General features: G+C 45.8%; 1 protein-coding gene across 1 annotated transcript in view; it reads left to right on the plus strand.

The window, feature by feature from the left end:
• Positions 1-14,210: 14,210 nt before the first annotated feature.
• The window catches only part of CNTN5 (contactin 5), a 1,437,092-nt gene continuing 1,434,952 nt past the window's right edge, over positions 14,211-16,350 (plus strand). The window contains exon 1 of the mRNA XM_068266844.1: positions 14,211-14,293. The gene's annotated coding sequence lies outside the window, so the exon portion shown is untranslated. The remainder of the gene's footprint in view (positions 14,294-16,350) is intronic.

Consider the following 16,350-nt stretch of genomic DNA (forward strand, 5'->3'; position numbering starts at 1 on the left):
GCAGGCCTCCTGCCACCTCCTCTCCTCCTGCTACATGCTCTTCGCTGTCCTCCTCCTCCTTGGCTGAGTGGCAGTTCTCCTCTCCAGCTACACAGCCCCAGCTCCGCAGGGCCTATGTTGCATGCCAGGTAAGACGGTGTCACGCCGTCTTAGACATGTCTTGTCTCAAAGCGGAGAGTCACACTGGAGCAGCTCTCCTGGCTGCTCTTAAGAAACAGGTGGATGAGTGGCTGACCCCGCACCACCTGGAGATAGGCAACGTGGTGTGCGACAACGGCAGCAATCTGCTTGCCGGTTTGCATATGGGGAAGCTGACACACATACCCTGCATGGCACATGTCATGAATCTAGTGGTTCAAAGATTTGTGGCAAAGTACCCTGGCTTAGCGAATGTCCTGAAGCAGGCCAGGAAGTTCTGTGGGCATTTGAGGCGGTCTTACACAGCCATGGCACGCTTTGCGGAAATTCAGCGCAAAAACAACATGCCGGTGAGACGCCTCATTTGCGATAGCCCGACTCGCTGGAACTCGACCCTGCTCATGTTCTCCCGCCTGCTAGAACAGAAGAAAGCCGTGACCCACTACCTCTACAACTTCAGTAGAATGAAACAGTCTGGGAAGATGGGGATGTTCTGGCCCGACAACTGGACACTGATGGAAAATGCATGCAGGCTCATGCGGCCGTTTGAGGAGGTGACCAACCTGGTGAGCCGCAGTGAGGGCACCATCAGCGACTTAATTCCCTACGCTTAGTTCTTGGAGCGTGCTGTGCGTAGAGTGGCGGATGAAGCTGTGAATGAGCGTGACCAGGAACCGTTACGGCAGGAACAGGCATGGGACCAATTTTCATCAGACCCAGCTGTTTCCTCAACACCTGCGGCAGCACAGAGGGGGGAGGAGGAGGAGGAAGAAGAGAAGTCGTGTGCAGAAGACGAGTCAGACTCAGAGGATGATGAGCAAGGTGTTTCTTTGGGGGAGGAGGAGGAGGAGGAGGAGGAGGGGACAGCGGCAGGAGAACAACCTCAGCAGGCATCGCAAGGGGCTTGTGCTGCTCAACCTTCCCGTGGTATTGTTCGCGGCTGGGGGGAGGAGGTTGACTTACCTGACGTCACTGAGGAAGAGCAAGAGGAGATGGAGGGTACTGGATCCGACTTTGTGCAGATGTCGTCTTTTATGCTGTCCTGCCTGTTGAGGGACCCCCGTATAAAAAACCTCAAGGTAAATGACCTGTACTGGGTGGCCACACTACTAGACCCTCGGTACAGGCACAAAGTGGCGGACCTGTTACCAACTCACCGGAAGGTGGAAAGGATGCAGCACATGCAGAACCAGCTGTCAACTATGCTTTACAATGCCTTTAAGGGTAATGTGACGGCACAACGCCAGCAAGGTACCACTGCCACTAATCCTCCTCCCGTGTCCACGCAGTCAAAGACAGGACGCTCCAGCGATCTCATGGTGATGTCGGACATGCGGACGTTCTTTAGTCCAACGCCTCGCCGTAGCCCTTCCGGATCCACCCTCCACCAACGCCTGGAACGGCAGGTAGCCGACTACCTGGCCTTAAGTGTGGATGTAGACACTGCTGTGAACAGCGATGAGGAACCCTTGAACTACTGGGTGCGCAGGCTTGACCTGTGGCCAGAGCTGTCCCAATTTGCCATCCAACTTCTCTCCTGCCCTGCCGCAAGCGTCCTGTCAGAAAGGACCTTCAGCGCAGCTGGAGGCATTGTCACAGAGAAGAGAAGTCGCCTAAGTCACAAAAATGTTAAGTACCTCACCTTTATCAAAATGAATGAGGCATGGATCCCGGAGGGCTGCTGCCCGCCCCAAGACTAAGTCAGTCCCCGCACACACAGCATCTCTGCCTGCACGCCGTGTGACTGGCTGCCTGGCCTGCCCCAAGAAGACTAAGTCGCTCCCAGTCCCTCCACACAGCATGTCTGCCTGCAGGCCGCTTGACTACCTTCTCCGCCACCACCAACAGGGTCCGGGACTCCAGGCGGATTGCTGAATTTTTTAGGCTGCTGCTAGCAGCGGCCGCTGTAATAATTTTTCTGGTGCGTGTACATGACTGCCTAATTTTTCTGGCTGCACTGCGGGCAGCTGCAACAACAAAAGAAAAGGCATGTACATGCGCCCATTCCCCTTCGTGATCATTACCTTGCCGTGGTGAAGGGGCTTGCGTATCACAATGAAGCAATGACCGGCGCCTAAATGAGTGTCTCGGGGGGCACACCCACGATAATAAGGTCGTTGCCTCATTGTGGTCAGACCAAATTTGATCAGCTGGACAGTCACTGTTCTGTCATTCAGCTACATCAGCCAGGCGACCATATGGGCTGTAAAGCCACCAAAACCTGCACTCTCGCCATGGTGCGCACCAGTCCAGCACGGCCGTCACTACACAAACAGCTGTTTGCGGTGCGTTACACGGTGAGTTTGGTGTGTCAGTGTGAAGCAGTACCTTAATTACACTACCTGATTGATGTATACACATGCAAGATGTTTGAAAGCACTTTAGGCCTGTCATTTAGCATTCAATGTGATTTCTGCCCTTAAAACGCTGCTTTGCGTCAAATCCAGATTTTTCCCCGGGACTTTTGGCATGTATCTCACTCCGCCATGCCCCCCTCCAGGTGTTAGACCCCTTGAAACATCTTTTCCATCACTTTTGTGGCCAGCATATTTTTTTTTTTTTTTCAAAGTTCGCATCCCCATTGAAGTCTATTGCGGTTCGCGAACTTTAACGCGAACCGAACCTTCCGCGGAAGTTCGCGAACCAGGTTCGCGAACCTAAAATCGGAGGTTCGGCCCAACTCTACTCATTAGTATAAGTGTGCATGCAATTAGGAGTTCAAAGTATTTTTTCAGGTATGGTAAATAATTAAAGGTGGCCATACATCTACTGATTTTGTTGTCCAATCAACCAATCAACCATCCGTTTCGATGTACGCATAGGACCCCGGTGCCTGTCTTCCCAAAAATGGCTGTTAGACGGCACAAATATGGCAAAATTGCATTAAAGAATACTGCTGACTTAAACGATTATTAGCAAAGCAAAGGTATGTTAAAAATAACTTAATGGAAATGGATGGGGGGGGGGGGGGCACATTGGAGAAAATCAATTTCAAAGTAACAATGGGAGTATGTTATTCAATTCCGGCAAACTGATACATTTATCCTCCCATCTGTAGTGAAAATGTATATATATCGTAGAAACAGCAGTGGGTTTCCTACCGTTGGTCAGTGCACAGTTACTGTGAGTACTGAGTCAACCCTAAGGCTAAGTGGCAACGCTTTTGCCAGGGACCTATTGGATCCAATGGTCGTCAAATTAAACAAGGAAATGTCCAAGCAACACTATCTTAGAGGCATCGAGCTGTGGTTAAATGGCATTTTTCTCGGTCCCCATACAATCGTATTTGAGTGGAACCGCACTTTCCACAAGGCTCTTCCCATTTTCTGCTGGTCATTTAGTCTCTCATTATCCACATCTGCTCTATGCTTTGTGTTTTTATATCATTACAACAACTTAATGATCTGCAATGAACTGTGCCAAGCTCGCTCAGGTATTAGCATTGTTCAGAGATGGGCTGATCAATATTCACTCATTTATAAATAGGAAGAGGAGCCCTTGCCTTCCACGGTTGCATTTGCCATAAGACAACAAAGAGGTGCAATAGTGACACCGCATTGATTAGAGCACACAGGAAGAACGTGAGGGTCATGGAGACACAGTGTAAAAGCTTCTGAGGCCAAAGGGATAATTCCATTGGCCTCTGATTCATGATCACCAGAATTATCTGCATATCTCTTGTCAGTAGCAATTGTGTTGCCATAAACACCAATGGTCAAGTCCTTATCAAAGCTCTAGTATACTCAGTATATTTTTGTAGCTGCTAAGCACATGTGGACAATAAACATCAGAGCTGGCACTACAATTAGAGTTTGAAGCCATTCAAAATTCCTTTTTTTTACTATTCATTTATCTTCAGCAATATGAGCATAGGTGAAACGCTGCATTCCCGCGGCAGAACTATGTATTTAAACCCCCCAAATCCCGAGGCAAAACTCCACGACTTTCCAGGTCATGGATTTTTCTGCCCAGGGGAGGCAGAGCTTGGTGCTGTAGCTCTGCCTCTGCTAGAGTCAATCTGCCACTGATCTCTGCCTCTCCCCACCCCACTCAGTGAAAGAAGACTGGGAGAGGCGGAGATCAGCGGAGATTGACTCCATTAGAGGCAGAGCTACAGCACAAAGCTCTGCCTCTAACAGGAAGGTATCCCCAAATTTTGTCCTGGGTATTTGGGGGGGTTAAATGCATCTTTCTGCCACGGGAATGCGGCGTTTCACCTATGCTCATATTGCTGAAGATAAATGAACAGTAAAAAGAAGAATTTTTAATGGCTTCAGACTCTCTTTAAAGGGAAGGTTCAGGGAGGGTGGCTAAAAAATAAAAATCAATTTCCACTTACCTGGGGCTTCCTCCAGCCCGTGGCAGGCAGGAGGTGCCCTAGCCGCCGCTCCGCAGGCTCCCGGTGGTCTCCGGTGGCCGACCCGACCTGACCAGGCCGGCTGCCAGGTCGGGCTCTTCTGCGCTCCAAGGCCCGGCACTTCTGCGTCCCACGCCGGCGCGCTGACGTCATCGGATGTCCGCCGGGCTGTACTGCGCAGGCGCAGTACAGCCCGGCGGACGTCCGATGACGTCAGCACGCCGGCATGGGACGCAGAAGTGCCGGGCCTTGGAGCGCAGAAGAGCCCGACCTGGCAGCCGGCCTGGCCAGGTCGGGTCGGCCACCGGAGACCACCGGGAGCCTGTGGATTGGCGGCGAGGGCACCTCCTGCCTGCCACGGGCTGGAGGAAGCCCCAGGTAAGTGGAAATTGATTTTTATTTTTTAACCACCCTCCCTGAACCTTCCCTTTAACTACCTGGAGACCGCTCCATGCCCATGGGTGTGGCCACGGCGGAAGCCCCAGGACCGCCTCATGCCGATTGCTGTCAAGTCCTCGGGCTGCATTTTGCAGGAGATCACGCGCAGGCTGCACGCGCATCTCCTGCTCGGGGGGCAAATCACTTTCTCTTTCGCCAGTCATTGTACACTGCGTCTGCATGGCCCTGGCCGCGCGCTTTCTCGTTCGTGCTGCCATCACTGGGAGCTTCCTGCACAGGTACAATTGAGGTTTTCTCATACTGTTCCTGCCCAGGATGCCAGGGGGAGCCCGCACAAGGATGTGGGCGGCCAGGTCCACGCAGGCGCAGTGGGCGTGGTTACTGCAGACAAATTTCCAGAGCTCGGTGCTCCACGGTAGTAAGCATTGCCTTTCCCTGTGTTTAGTTCGGGTAGTAGTGGTGAGGGGGGGTCAAGCTGGTGGTGAGGGCACTGGGAAAGGTGCCCACTCTGCCCCCTGTGGGGTGGTCCTGGGCAGTGGCTTAACCTTAACTCCTTATAAAAGTTTCAGGAGATCATAAACACAGAAAGCAGAAATATTGCAATTTTTTCTGTCCAGCTATCAGGTTGAAGGACATTACTGGCTGTCATCTTATTATTCGCTTTCACCATCGGTGTTATAGAATACAGGGCAATCAATTACACAACAGAGATTACACAATAACTGTCACATAACTCAGCTGGAGGAGCTGTTAATGTTACACTTGTGAGTGTTATTAAAAGTTGCAGCTGTGATCGTTATTTATATCTTTTTTACATAACATACTCTGTGTATGATGATCCGGATTACTAAGATTCAGAGAGAGCAGGTGTGATGCTTTGCATTGGCATAAGATGACACTGGAAACAGGACATTTGGGCTCCTGCGGTAACAGGACAATTTGGGGAGCCGCCACTGGCACTCATTTTAATTAGTGGCTACTGGGCTCCCAAGCAGAAATTTGTAGGCCCAATAAAGGACACCTGAAATGAGAGGAATGTGGAGGCTGACATATGTATTTCCTTTTAATTAGGGACCAGGGGATTTTTGTTTGATCTGTGCTGCGTGGGCTCTCCAGCCCGCAGCACAGATCGTGATTTAGGCAGGGCGATCAAACTTCCCCCCTTTTTTCCCCACTAGGGGGATGTCTGATCGCCGCCGCTCTGTGTGGCCGAGCGGGGGGGAGCTCCTCAAAGCCCCCCTCTGCAGCGATTTTCCTCCCTCCCTCTCCCTCCCTACCTCTTGCGGAGATCCGTCCTGTACCGCCTCTAATAGGCTTTAGCCTATCAGACGGCGGCGATCCCCGGCCAATCAGAGGCAGGGGATCGCCGATCTCCTTTACGGCGCTGCTGCGCAGCAGCGCCGTATGGATGTAACCATCGGGGATTTCTTCCCCACGTGTTTACATTTAGCCTGCGAGCCGCGATCGGAGGCTCACAGGCTGTTCACGGAGTCACCCTCCGTGAACTGACATGGAACTGTCCCATGGAAACACCACTTTGACCTGCCGACGCCTATTGGCGTTCGGTGGTCGTTAAGTGGTTAAGCAGTACCAGTAGCCTGGCTGCTGATCCTCTACCTCTAATACTTTTAGCCATATACCCTGAACAAGCATTCAGCATATCAGTTGTTTCTGATATTATTGTCAGATCTGACAAGATTAGCTGCATGCTTGTTTCTGGTGTTATTCAGACACTACTGCAGCCAAACAAATCAGCAGGGGTGCCAGTCAACTGGTATTGTGTAAAAGGAAATAAATATGGCAGTCTCTATATACCTCATGCTTCAGGTTCCATTTAAAATGCATAAGTAATATTATCAATTATGTTGTAACTTTGGTATGTTCTGTTTTTTTGTGGCGGATTTCTGGGGGGTCATCCCTGTCTTCTCAGTTAGAGAAGTGCATCACTGAATGAAGCAGGAAGAGGAAGTGACACACATGGCCATTGCAAGAGGCTCCTCCAGAGGGGTCATATCATGACTTTGTTGGAAGTCGTCTGTCTTAAAGGCATGCCCATGAGAGGTGCTCGGAGTCCCTTTAAAGAGTAACTGTCAGGCATAAAATCAAAAATCAATTCTTTATTTTTATCTGGTAAACAAGTAATAAGGATGCTAATCAGGCAATCCAAAAGTTAAAATCACTATTACTTTTCTTGTTGATAAATGATCATTCCCCCAGTTTACATGACTCTTATTTGGTACGCAGAAAATTTGGTACACACAAGAGAAATTGCAGGGCATGCTGGGTTGTCTTTTTTTTTCTTCTCTACTTCCCCTCAGACGTAACTAATGCAGCCTGATTGGCTGAAGCCTCTTTCCCTCCTGTTTTCCCCTCCCACACCTCTGTTCCTCTCTGATTGGCCAAAATTTCTCAGGCTGAAACAATGCACTTTCTATAGTGAAAGGCGGGTAAATCAGGCAGAGGAGACTAAGAGCGGATATTACATCACGGCTGGCTTCAAAACAGCCACAGTAAATATGGAAACTGTCTAGAATAGGATTCTCTACTTTTTCTTTATAAAATTCACAGGAATCATAACGTGGACAGTGCAATACATGTGTTATGTAAGTAGAGCAAGTATTTATCTACTCATATTTGGTTTTTTTTTCCTGAGATAGTATGGCTGACCGCTCCTCTTTAAGGTTAGGCATCAGAAAAGCGTTTTGGGCATAAGTAAGGGGAGTTTTAAGGTTAGGCAACGTAGGGTTAGATTTAACGATTGTAAAATTTTAGTAACATTTACTGATAATTTACTAATTAAAATTAACACTTTATTACTCGAATATCAGTCAATTTTACTCAAATTATACTATTGGTTATATCATGGCACATAAAACCTGCCACCTTTATTTCACGTGCAATGACACTCGCCTATGCAGGTCCAGCCATACAAATGTGTGCAAGGAGGATGCTTAGCTTCCAGTGACGACCTACATATCAGATTTCCCCTTTATTATTAGACTTTAATATTAAAATAAACAATTTTGGGAAATATTTTTTATCATAAACCAGTCTTTCTATTGAGGTTTTTTTTGGTTATTTTTTTAATACACTTCACTTTACTATTACACATCTGTCTTCAGTGAGATGGATAGGAGCATGTGCACTGTAGGGGTTTGAACACCTCTGATGTGAGTGACATCGCTCTGTTTATTAAAACGAAGGACAATCATATTGAAAGCAATGACAGGCAAGAAAGTTCCGGAACGGATGCACATGTGTGTGTTTGCACACTTGCATAGTGTGTTAAGATTGGGACTTAAAGAGGAACGTTGCCAAAAGAGAGTAGTGGGAAGAAAAATAAATACACTGTAAATTGAGAAGTTAAAACATAGAGGAAAGATCAATAAATGATTTATTGATACTCACCATGCAATCCCTTCATGTATTTGATGCACCTTGAGTCTGCAGGTCTGCAAAATGCAAATAGGTAAAGAAGTGACCAGGTATAGATAAAATTATAAAAATAAAAACAATAAAATGAAAGTGAAAAAAAGTAGGGGAAAAGTACTAAGGGCCCGTTTCCACTGTTGCGACGCGATTTCGCCGGCATCCCGACGCTTGTAAAAACGCATGCGGATGCGTTTCCGCATGCGTTTTTTCCCGCGATTTCGCGTGCGATTTCGCATGGCAGGGTGCCATGCGAAACCATGACTCTGCCAGGGCAAAATAACATTGAAAAAGGTGCGAAATCGCACGCGAATCGTGGGTAAAAACGCATGTAAAAAATGCATGCGTTTTTCCTATTAAATACATTAGCGGCGATTTGCATGGATTCCCGACGCAGGCGAATTCTGTGGGTCCCGTCGTGCAGATTTGGCCCGCCGCCAAATCGCTCCCGCACGCCGCACATATGGAAACAGCCCCGGCCACTTCAATGTACCAAGCGAATCCGCATGTCGGCGCCGCATGCGGATTTGCTATGGTGGAAACGAACCCTAAAAGTTCTCTCAAAATTATTGTGAGTATTTTCTTGCTTGTTGGTGGTTTGTCATTTTACAACAAGGTGTGAAAATTTTGCAGAGGAGAAAACTCAGGAGAAAAAGTAAATTACATATGGACCATTAGCTCAGAAGTTTATTTTCACTTCAGGTGGTTCACTTTAAAGTGTTGAAAATGCATTTATGCTTTAGCTGATCAAGTTTATGAGGATGCTATAACCAGCAGTGTGTGTATCGGTAAGGGGGAAAGAGCAGTGCAATACCAATGTGGCCTCTTTACTTCTAAACTGTAAAGGAACTCTGAGCACCTCTCATGGGCGTGCCTTTAAGCCAGATGACTTCCAACAAAGTCGTGCTATGACCCCTCTGGAGGAGCCTCTTGCGTGTCACTTCCTCTTCCTGCTTCATTCTGGGATGCACTTCTCTAACAGAGAAGACAGGGGTGACCCGGAAGTTATAACATAGCCAAGATGGCAGCCGTGATTTTTGAAATGAAAATGAACGAAAACTATTTGGCGTAGAATGGTGATTCAGGCATCAAATGAAAGAGGAGAGCACAAGCTACAGAAATGTACACATCTTTAAGTACTTTGCAGTACTGGTCGGAGTCTTAAAGGCATGCCCATGAGAGGTGCTCGGAATCCCTTTAATAGATTACAAAAAAAGAGGCCTAATCAAAGCTTATTGGACATCTAGGATTTACATAAGATCTGGACTATCCGGTGTTAGTCAACCATTGAAACTCTGTATTTAAATATCTTAAAAATGTTCCAGTGGGAAACCTGAATTCATCTTAGCAAAGTTCCAGTACACGCGGTGTGTATGAATAAGCGAGACATGCACCATCCATTGCCCATATAACCAGAAAAAAAATGTTTGAAACATGCATTGAGGCAAACAAAAATAGGCAAACATGTGACAATGCCAGATGTCCAGTTGTCAACAACGAGCTACAACAGGCTCTAAAAATGCCCAGCCAAATCCAAATGCAGTAAGCACCTTTTTTTAAGCCTTTTTAAAAACATCTGTGCAAACGTAGGTTCTTCTTAGGAGTCGAATCATGATTGACAATTGCCTGATTTTTCTGCACTGTGTACAACAGATCGAGTGTGTTTATGCTGGGATGACCTTGTTGAGGCTGGGATGGCTTTGGAGTACCAGGCTTATTTTACATCACTCCTTGTCAATAAACTCTCAAAGTTAAGTGTTGACACAGCCACGAATCCTGCATAACAAACCAAGAACACTTCTGTGTATAACAGTCCAAATGAGGACATTGTGCAATGAGTGCAGAGCTGGTTGGTGTAGACAGAATACAGGCAGATGAGAGAATCCTATTCCCTTTTCAGAAATGATAATAATCTACACTGTTTCACTGGCTGTGTTAAATTTCCACAGTAGTACACATTTGCTATACAGTAAAAAAAAATTGATCCCCCATACACATGTGTAAACTGCATTCACGGGATGGTCGAAAATACTAATTTTCGATTCCGCGGAAATTCTGATGGTAATACGATTTTTTAATGTATGCCAGTAAAACAGAAAATCGGGAATACTGTAGTATTGGACCAATCAGAGAATTTTCCATTTTACCGTGAAAGTTCAGAAAATCGGAAATACTCTAGTATCAGAGAAAATCAAATATTGCCAATTTTCTGTTTTCCATTGTACTCAGTAATATTGGATCAACCAGAGAAGGCGGTAATTTAGAGTGAAAATCGAGTATTTCTGATTTTCTGTTTTACTGCAAAAATGTGGAATATCAAAAATACTTGGTAGTATTGGACCAATCAGAGAATTCAGTAATTTACAGTAAAAATCGGAAAGAATCGAAAATTTTAGGCCAATCAAAAGACTATTTAGTATCCGAGTCTTTTGATTGGCCTACAATTACTGTGGCAATCTGATTTCCATTTTAAAAATTCTTCATTCTCTGATTGGTTGGATACTTCAGAGGGTTGCAACTGGCCTAAAATTACTTAGTTGCGGTAAATCGTATTTCCGCGGAAATCCGTTTATTTTTCTAATTTTCAGATCAGAAAGTCAATTTCCGATTGACTGATTGGCCAACGTTGTCATAAGAAAGAGAAAGGAGGTTGCTTTAGAAGCTTGTGTAGCTCAGTTGTTAAAAATAGTTATCTGTGATCTTTGCATGGTGCTAAGAGAAAGCACAGAAACAAGAGAGCTCCTGTTCCGAGTTTACCCTCTTTAATCAATCAACCATATAGTGATGTGCAAACATTTTACAAAATCGTAATTTTGCATCATAATTCGCAATTCCGATGCAAAACTGTAAAGCAAAAGTTTAAGAAATAGGTAAATAATTTTGTTTGTAACCATTAAGGGTGATCAATGAGATGCAAATACTTATGAAATTATGCAAATTTTTATGCAAAGATATGTAGCTTGAAAAAGGACAAATGAATTTAAACCTGGGTTTAAACTGACTGGTCCATTTTCAAACTGCATACATTGCATACAAATTTGCATACATTTGCATCAACTCAGAAAAAATTGTATATCTGTGATCATCCCTAGTAACCATAATCAGGAAACAAAATGTCACATAATTTTTGCGTAATTTCGTGCTAGTTTTAGCAGTTAAAAGCAGAGGCCTTATACATAATATCATCACCAAAATTGCTATGTACTTTAATATTTATATATTTTTTAAATGCTAATTGCCTGGCATTCCTGTTTATCCTCTGCCTCTAATATTTTTAGCCATAGACCCTGAACAAGCATGCAGATCAGATGTCTATGATAAATCTGATAAGATTAGCTGCATGCTTGTTTCAGGTGTGTGATTCTGACACTACAGCAGCCAACGAGATCAGCAAAATTGCACAGCAATTGTTATTGTTTAAAAGGAAATAAAGATGGCAGTTCCATATCCATCTTAGTTAAATTGTCCTTTAAACATGCACTTACAAAATGTAAAACAATATAGTCATGAAAAATTCTCAAATTGGGATCTCCTCTGCTCCTTTGAAGTCCCGATGGGCGTGGCCATCGGCTTCAGTGTACACGAATGTCAGCAGGGAATGAGGAGGGTCACTCTGAGTTGCTGGCTTTGTATGCTGATAGGCTCACTACATGTTTCGCTGCCCAGCGTCTTTGTCAGGTCTGAGTGTAAAAAGTACTGCTGCCAAGATTGCAAAGAAAAAACAGTTCAAGCATTTGTACATTTTCGGTTGGCTGCTGATTGAAATGTGAAGGTTTTTAACAGAACCGATTTTCACCGAAGACATGTTCAACTCTGAACTCTATTTATGGCAATTATTTTATAAAAGTAAAAATGTCAGTTTAGCAGATGGAATCAAGCTAGTCTCCAGCACTGTTGTCTGTCTGTGGCCTCACCTGGAACACCTCTAAACTTTTTCAGATTCTCACCAACCCATTGCTAAAATTACAGACTTTGGTAGTGTAGACATTTAGTAGCATCTATAGATAGACAAAGAACATCTTACAGCCAATAAGTCACACAAGCACTAAAATATAACTTAAAAAACAAACAAACGATACTCGACCATCTTCCATAGCATGGCATATCCTTGTGTTGTTCAATACAGGTGTGCATGGAACAAAGAATTAAAGGGAACGTGAAGTGGGAGAGATATAAAGAAGAGTGGAGACTGACATTTTTTTCCCTTTAAATTAGGGGTAGGGAACCTATGGCTCGGGAGCCAGATGTGCCTTTTTTTGATTGCTGCATCTGGCTCACAGACAAATCAGTAGGGGTTGATTCACTAAGCTACACTGCTCAAGCAGCACAGCTTAGTGTGGCAGCGCAAATAAAAATTTCAAAGTAAGTATGCTACTGCTGTAGCGGCACTACTAACTTACTCACGCTACCCCCAAAACTAATAGCAGCTCCAATAGTCCCACTCTGGGTCCTGTCAGGTCCAGTGACTTTGTAGGACGAGATCCCGCACTTTAAATGGCTCAATAGGCTGCCTATCACTTGACAGGCAGCCTATTGGGCCAAAGTGGGGGGATCTCATGCTACAAAGTGAATCAACCCCCAAGTCAACTAGCTAATTGTACAAGCTGTTAGTCAATATTTCTCCTGTCTGTCTCCTGGGGAAATTGCAGATGTTGCTGAAACCCAAGAGAAGCTGAAGACGTGTCTGACACTGCCGCCAGGCAGGCGGATCAACTCTGTACACCTCACCATGGCAACAGGGATGTGAGCCCTACTGTCCCAGTTTTAAACATATTGTATGGCTCTCACGGAGATACATTTTAAAATATGTGGCATTTATAGTTCTCTCAGCCAAAAAGGTTCCTGACCCCTGCTTTAAAGGGACCCTGAGAAGACGCTGTGGGTATACATATAGGCATACCCAAGTCTATTTGGTAAAGAGGAGACACTCACCAGCCCCTTATCTAAGCTCTCCTGCTCCCGGATTGGCCGTATCTATTACATTGCAATCGACATAAAGTCACGCTGTGACCCGGCACAGGAAGACTGCAGGACCTTACTACGCATGCGCAGGCTACTTCCTCCTTCTTCTGCCACAGATCATATTGCCTTTCAGGCATGGAGGGGTGGAAGAAGCCTGCAAGCCTGCACATGTGCAGAGAGGACCAGCTGTCCTCCTATTCCGGGTCACAGCGCAACTTTATGTCATTGTCACCAGATCCAATGTAATTGATTGCGGCCAGTCCGGGAGCAGGAGCGCTTATCTAAGGGGCCGGTGAGTCTCTTCTCTTTACCATATAGCCATGGGTATGGTTATATGCAGGGGCGTAACAATAGACCCTGCAAGGGATGCAGCTGCAGGAGGGCCCAGAAGCCACAGTGGGCCCTGTCCTGAGAGACTGACAACTAATGGCAAGGACAGAAAAAACTTTCTGCTCTTTGCACAAATGTTGTAATGACTGCATCTGCTCAGCCACTGATTAGGAATCATACAAAGTTTTGCAGACAAAGATTTCTAGACAGTCCCTATTTAGTGTTCAGCAGGGCGTTGTGTACATCCCTGTTCTACACCCAGCTTCTCTAACCCACCCAAAGTGCTGTGTCCTATAGTGATGCTTGAGGAGTCTGGGCACGGAGGGAAAACACTTTCTGCTCTCTGCACAATTGTTCTAATGACTGGGGAAGGGGGGGGGGGGGGTTGGGAGGGAGGGGGCCACATCCAAAGTTTAGCAGAGGGGCCCGGTTATTTCTAGTTGCACCCTGCTTATATGCATTGCATACCAGTATACAGTACAGTACTGCTCAGTGTAGATAGAAGTTGGAACAAAGGGAGGGGTAACTGTTGATTGTTCACCATTCTGTGTCACTTTGGCTGCTGCCAATTTTAAGCAATGTGTTTATTTTGCAGGATTGCATCTGATGCCACACCCTGTGCTTGCCTATGCGATTCCTCAGTCAAGACGGAGTCTGCTTACTAAAGACACATAACAGGTAGGATGAGCGTCTACACGTACTGCTTCTATGGAGAAGCTATGTGATGTCTTTGCCAATCACTCCTGCATGTTGCTGTTGTCTGCCATCCAGACAGCCTGAGAGGGGATGCTATGGCTCATCAGTTTGATGTATGGTTGTATCATTTGACACAAGTACCTCAGGCCTATCTGACAACAGCCCTTGGTAAAATCTTGGACAATATCGATCCATAGACCTTGATTCATGAAGTGTGGATATCAGTTTGGAGCCTGTGTGGTCCAGAAAACCTTCCCTGAATTTATCGCAAATTGTCTTTTTTCGAGGGGAAAAAATTTGCAGCCTTGCCTGTGTCATATCAGATCCTAGTATGGATTACTGTAGGGCTAGTGAGATGGCAGTCATGCATTTGTAATGTGAAGCATCTGGATTGCAAACTTTGTTCAACATGGATTTTTCTGGGGAAAAAAGTATTTTTTTTGTGGGCGAGTGTACTCTACTGAAATTGCACAATCACTGTTTCACTTGACTTTCAGCAATCCCACTAATGATCTGATATGATACAGAGAATTGAAAACATTGAAGCCCTATTTACTCTTAATGCATTGCACTGTGTTGAGTTATTATTGTTATGATTATTTATTATTTGTATAGCACCAACATCTTCCACAGCGCTGTAAAGAGTATATATTTTAGTCACTCAACTGTCCCTCAGAGGGGCTCACAATTTAATCCCTACCACAGTCATATGTCTATGTATGTATCATAGTTTAAGGCCAATTTAGGTGGAAGGGCGGGGAGGGGGGACTCACCTCGGGCTCTCCGCTCTGCGCTCCCCTCCAGCGTTGAATAGTTTGTGTATGTAGGCGGCGGGCAGCGGCAGATACATACCTTCCATGCGCTCCAGTGTGGACGTTTCTCCCTCTAGTGTCTGACGCGACTTCCTGTATAAACAGGAAGTTGCCTCAGAGGCTAGGGGGAGGAACATCCACGCTGGAGTGCATGGAAGGTATGTATCTGCCGCTGCCCACCGCCTGCATACACAAACTATTCAACGCTGGAGGGGAGTGCAGAGGGGAGAGCCCGAGGTGAGCAGGGGGGGACCGTCCCCCCTCCCCGCCAAAGTGCAGCATGGCTTTCCCCTCATGCTGCGACCCCTCCATCCCCCAAAACGGCCCCAAGTGGGCCCCCCGGGGGGGGGAGGGGATGCTTAGTATTTCTGCAGGGGGGCCCGGTGGGACCTTGTTACGCCCCTGAACTTATCTGTATGTTTTCGGCCTGCAGGTGGGAACCAGAGTGCCCAGAGGAAACCTATGCAGACACAGGTAGAACATACAAACCCCATGCATATGGTGCCCTGGCTGGGATTCGAGCCAGGGACCCAGCGCTGCAAGGCGAGGGTGCTAACCACTACGCCACCGTGCGTCACATTGCATCGCATTGCATACTATTTGCTAAAATGGGACGCAACGCAACTCAACATAACGCATTAAGTGTAAATGGGGCCTTAGTAATAGCACGCACATTTTATTAAATCCAGTCTTCAGTCTTCTCCAGGATTAGTAAATACCTATTGGTGCTTTATGGTGACAGTGAGGTGACCATATTTATCTGTTTATAAATTTCATCCAATTGAATGCCCTACTCTTGATGAAGTGAACTTTTGCTTCGTATAACAAGCTGAACTATGTGGTTGTTTCAAGATTTGGTTACACAATTTGAAAATAACAATTCTTGTGTACATTATTTCTTCTGATGATTAGTTAGACTCCATGGTGGCCCAGTCGGCCTGACTTTTTTTCATTTGGCCGCTTGGCAAGTGGGTTGTCTACCTGGATTTGTTACAGTTGATACAGCAGATGATATTGTTGCATTTATTTGGTGTTTTTTTACATATACTGTAATCAAAACTTTTTGCAGTCTTGTTACATTGATTAGGACACACAAGCGAATTAAGCTTGGTGAGGATTTGTTCACATTATAAATCGCAAGCGCGATTGCAAGCAATGAGTGCTTTTGTGCGTGTTTTTTTAAGCGAGTGAGCGATTTTGAGTAAGCACTTTTCTAAGCGATTTTAA

Source organism: Hyperolius riggenbachi, chromosome 2 (genome assembly GCF_040937935.1).
Source record: "Hyperolius riggenbachi isolate aHypRig1 chromosome 2, aHypRig1.pri, whole genome shotgun sequence".
Lineage (NCBI taxonomy): Eukaryota > Metazoa > Chordata > Amphibia > Anura > Hyperoliidae > Hyperolius > Hyperolius riggenbachi.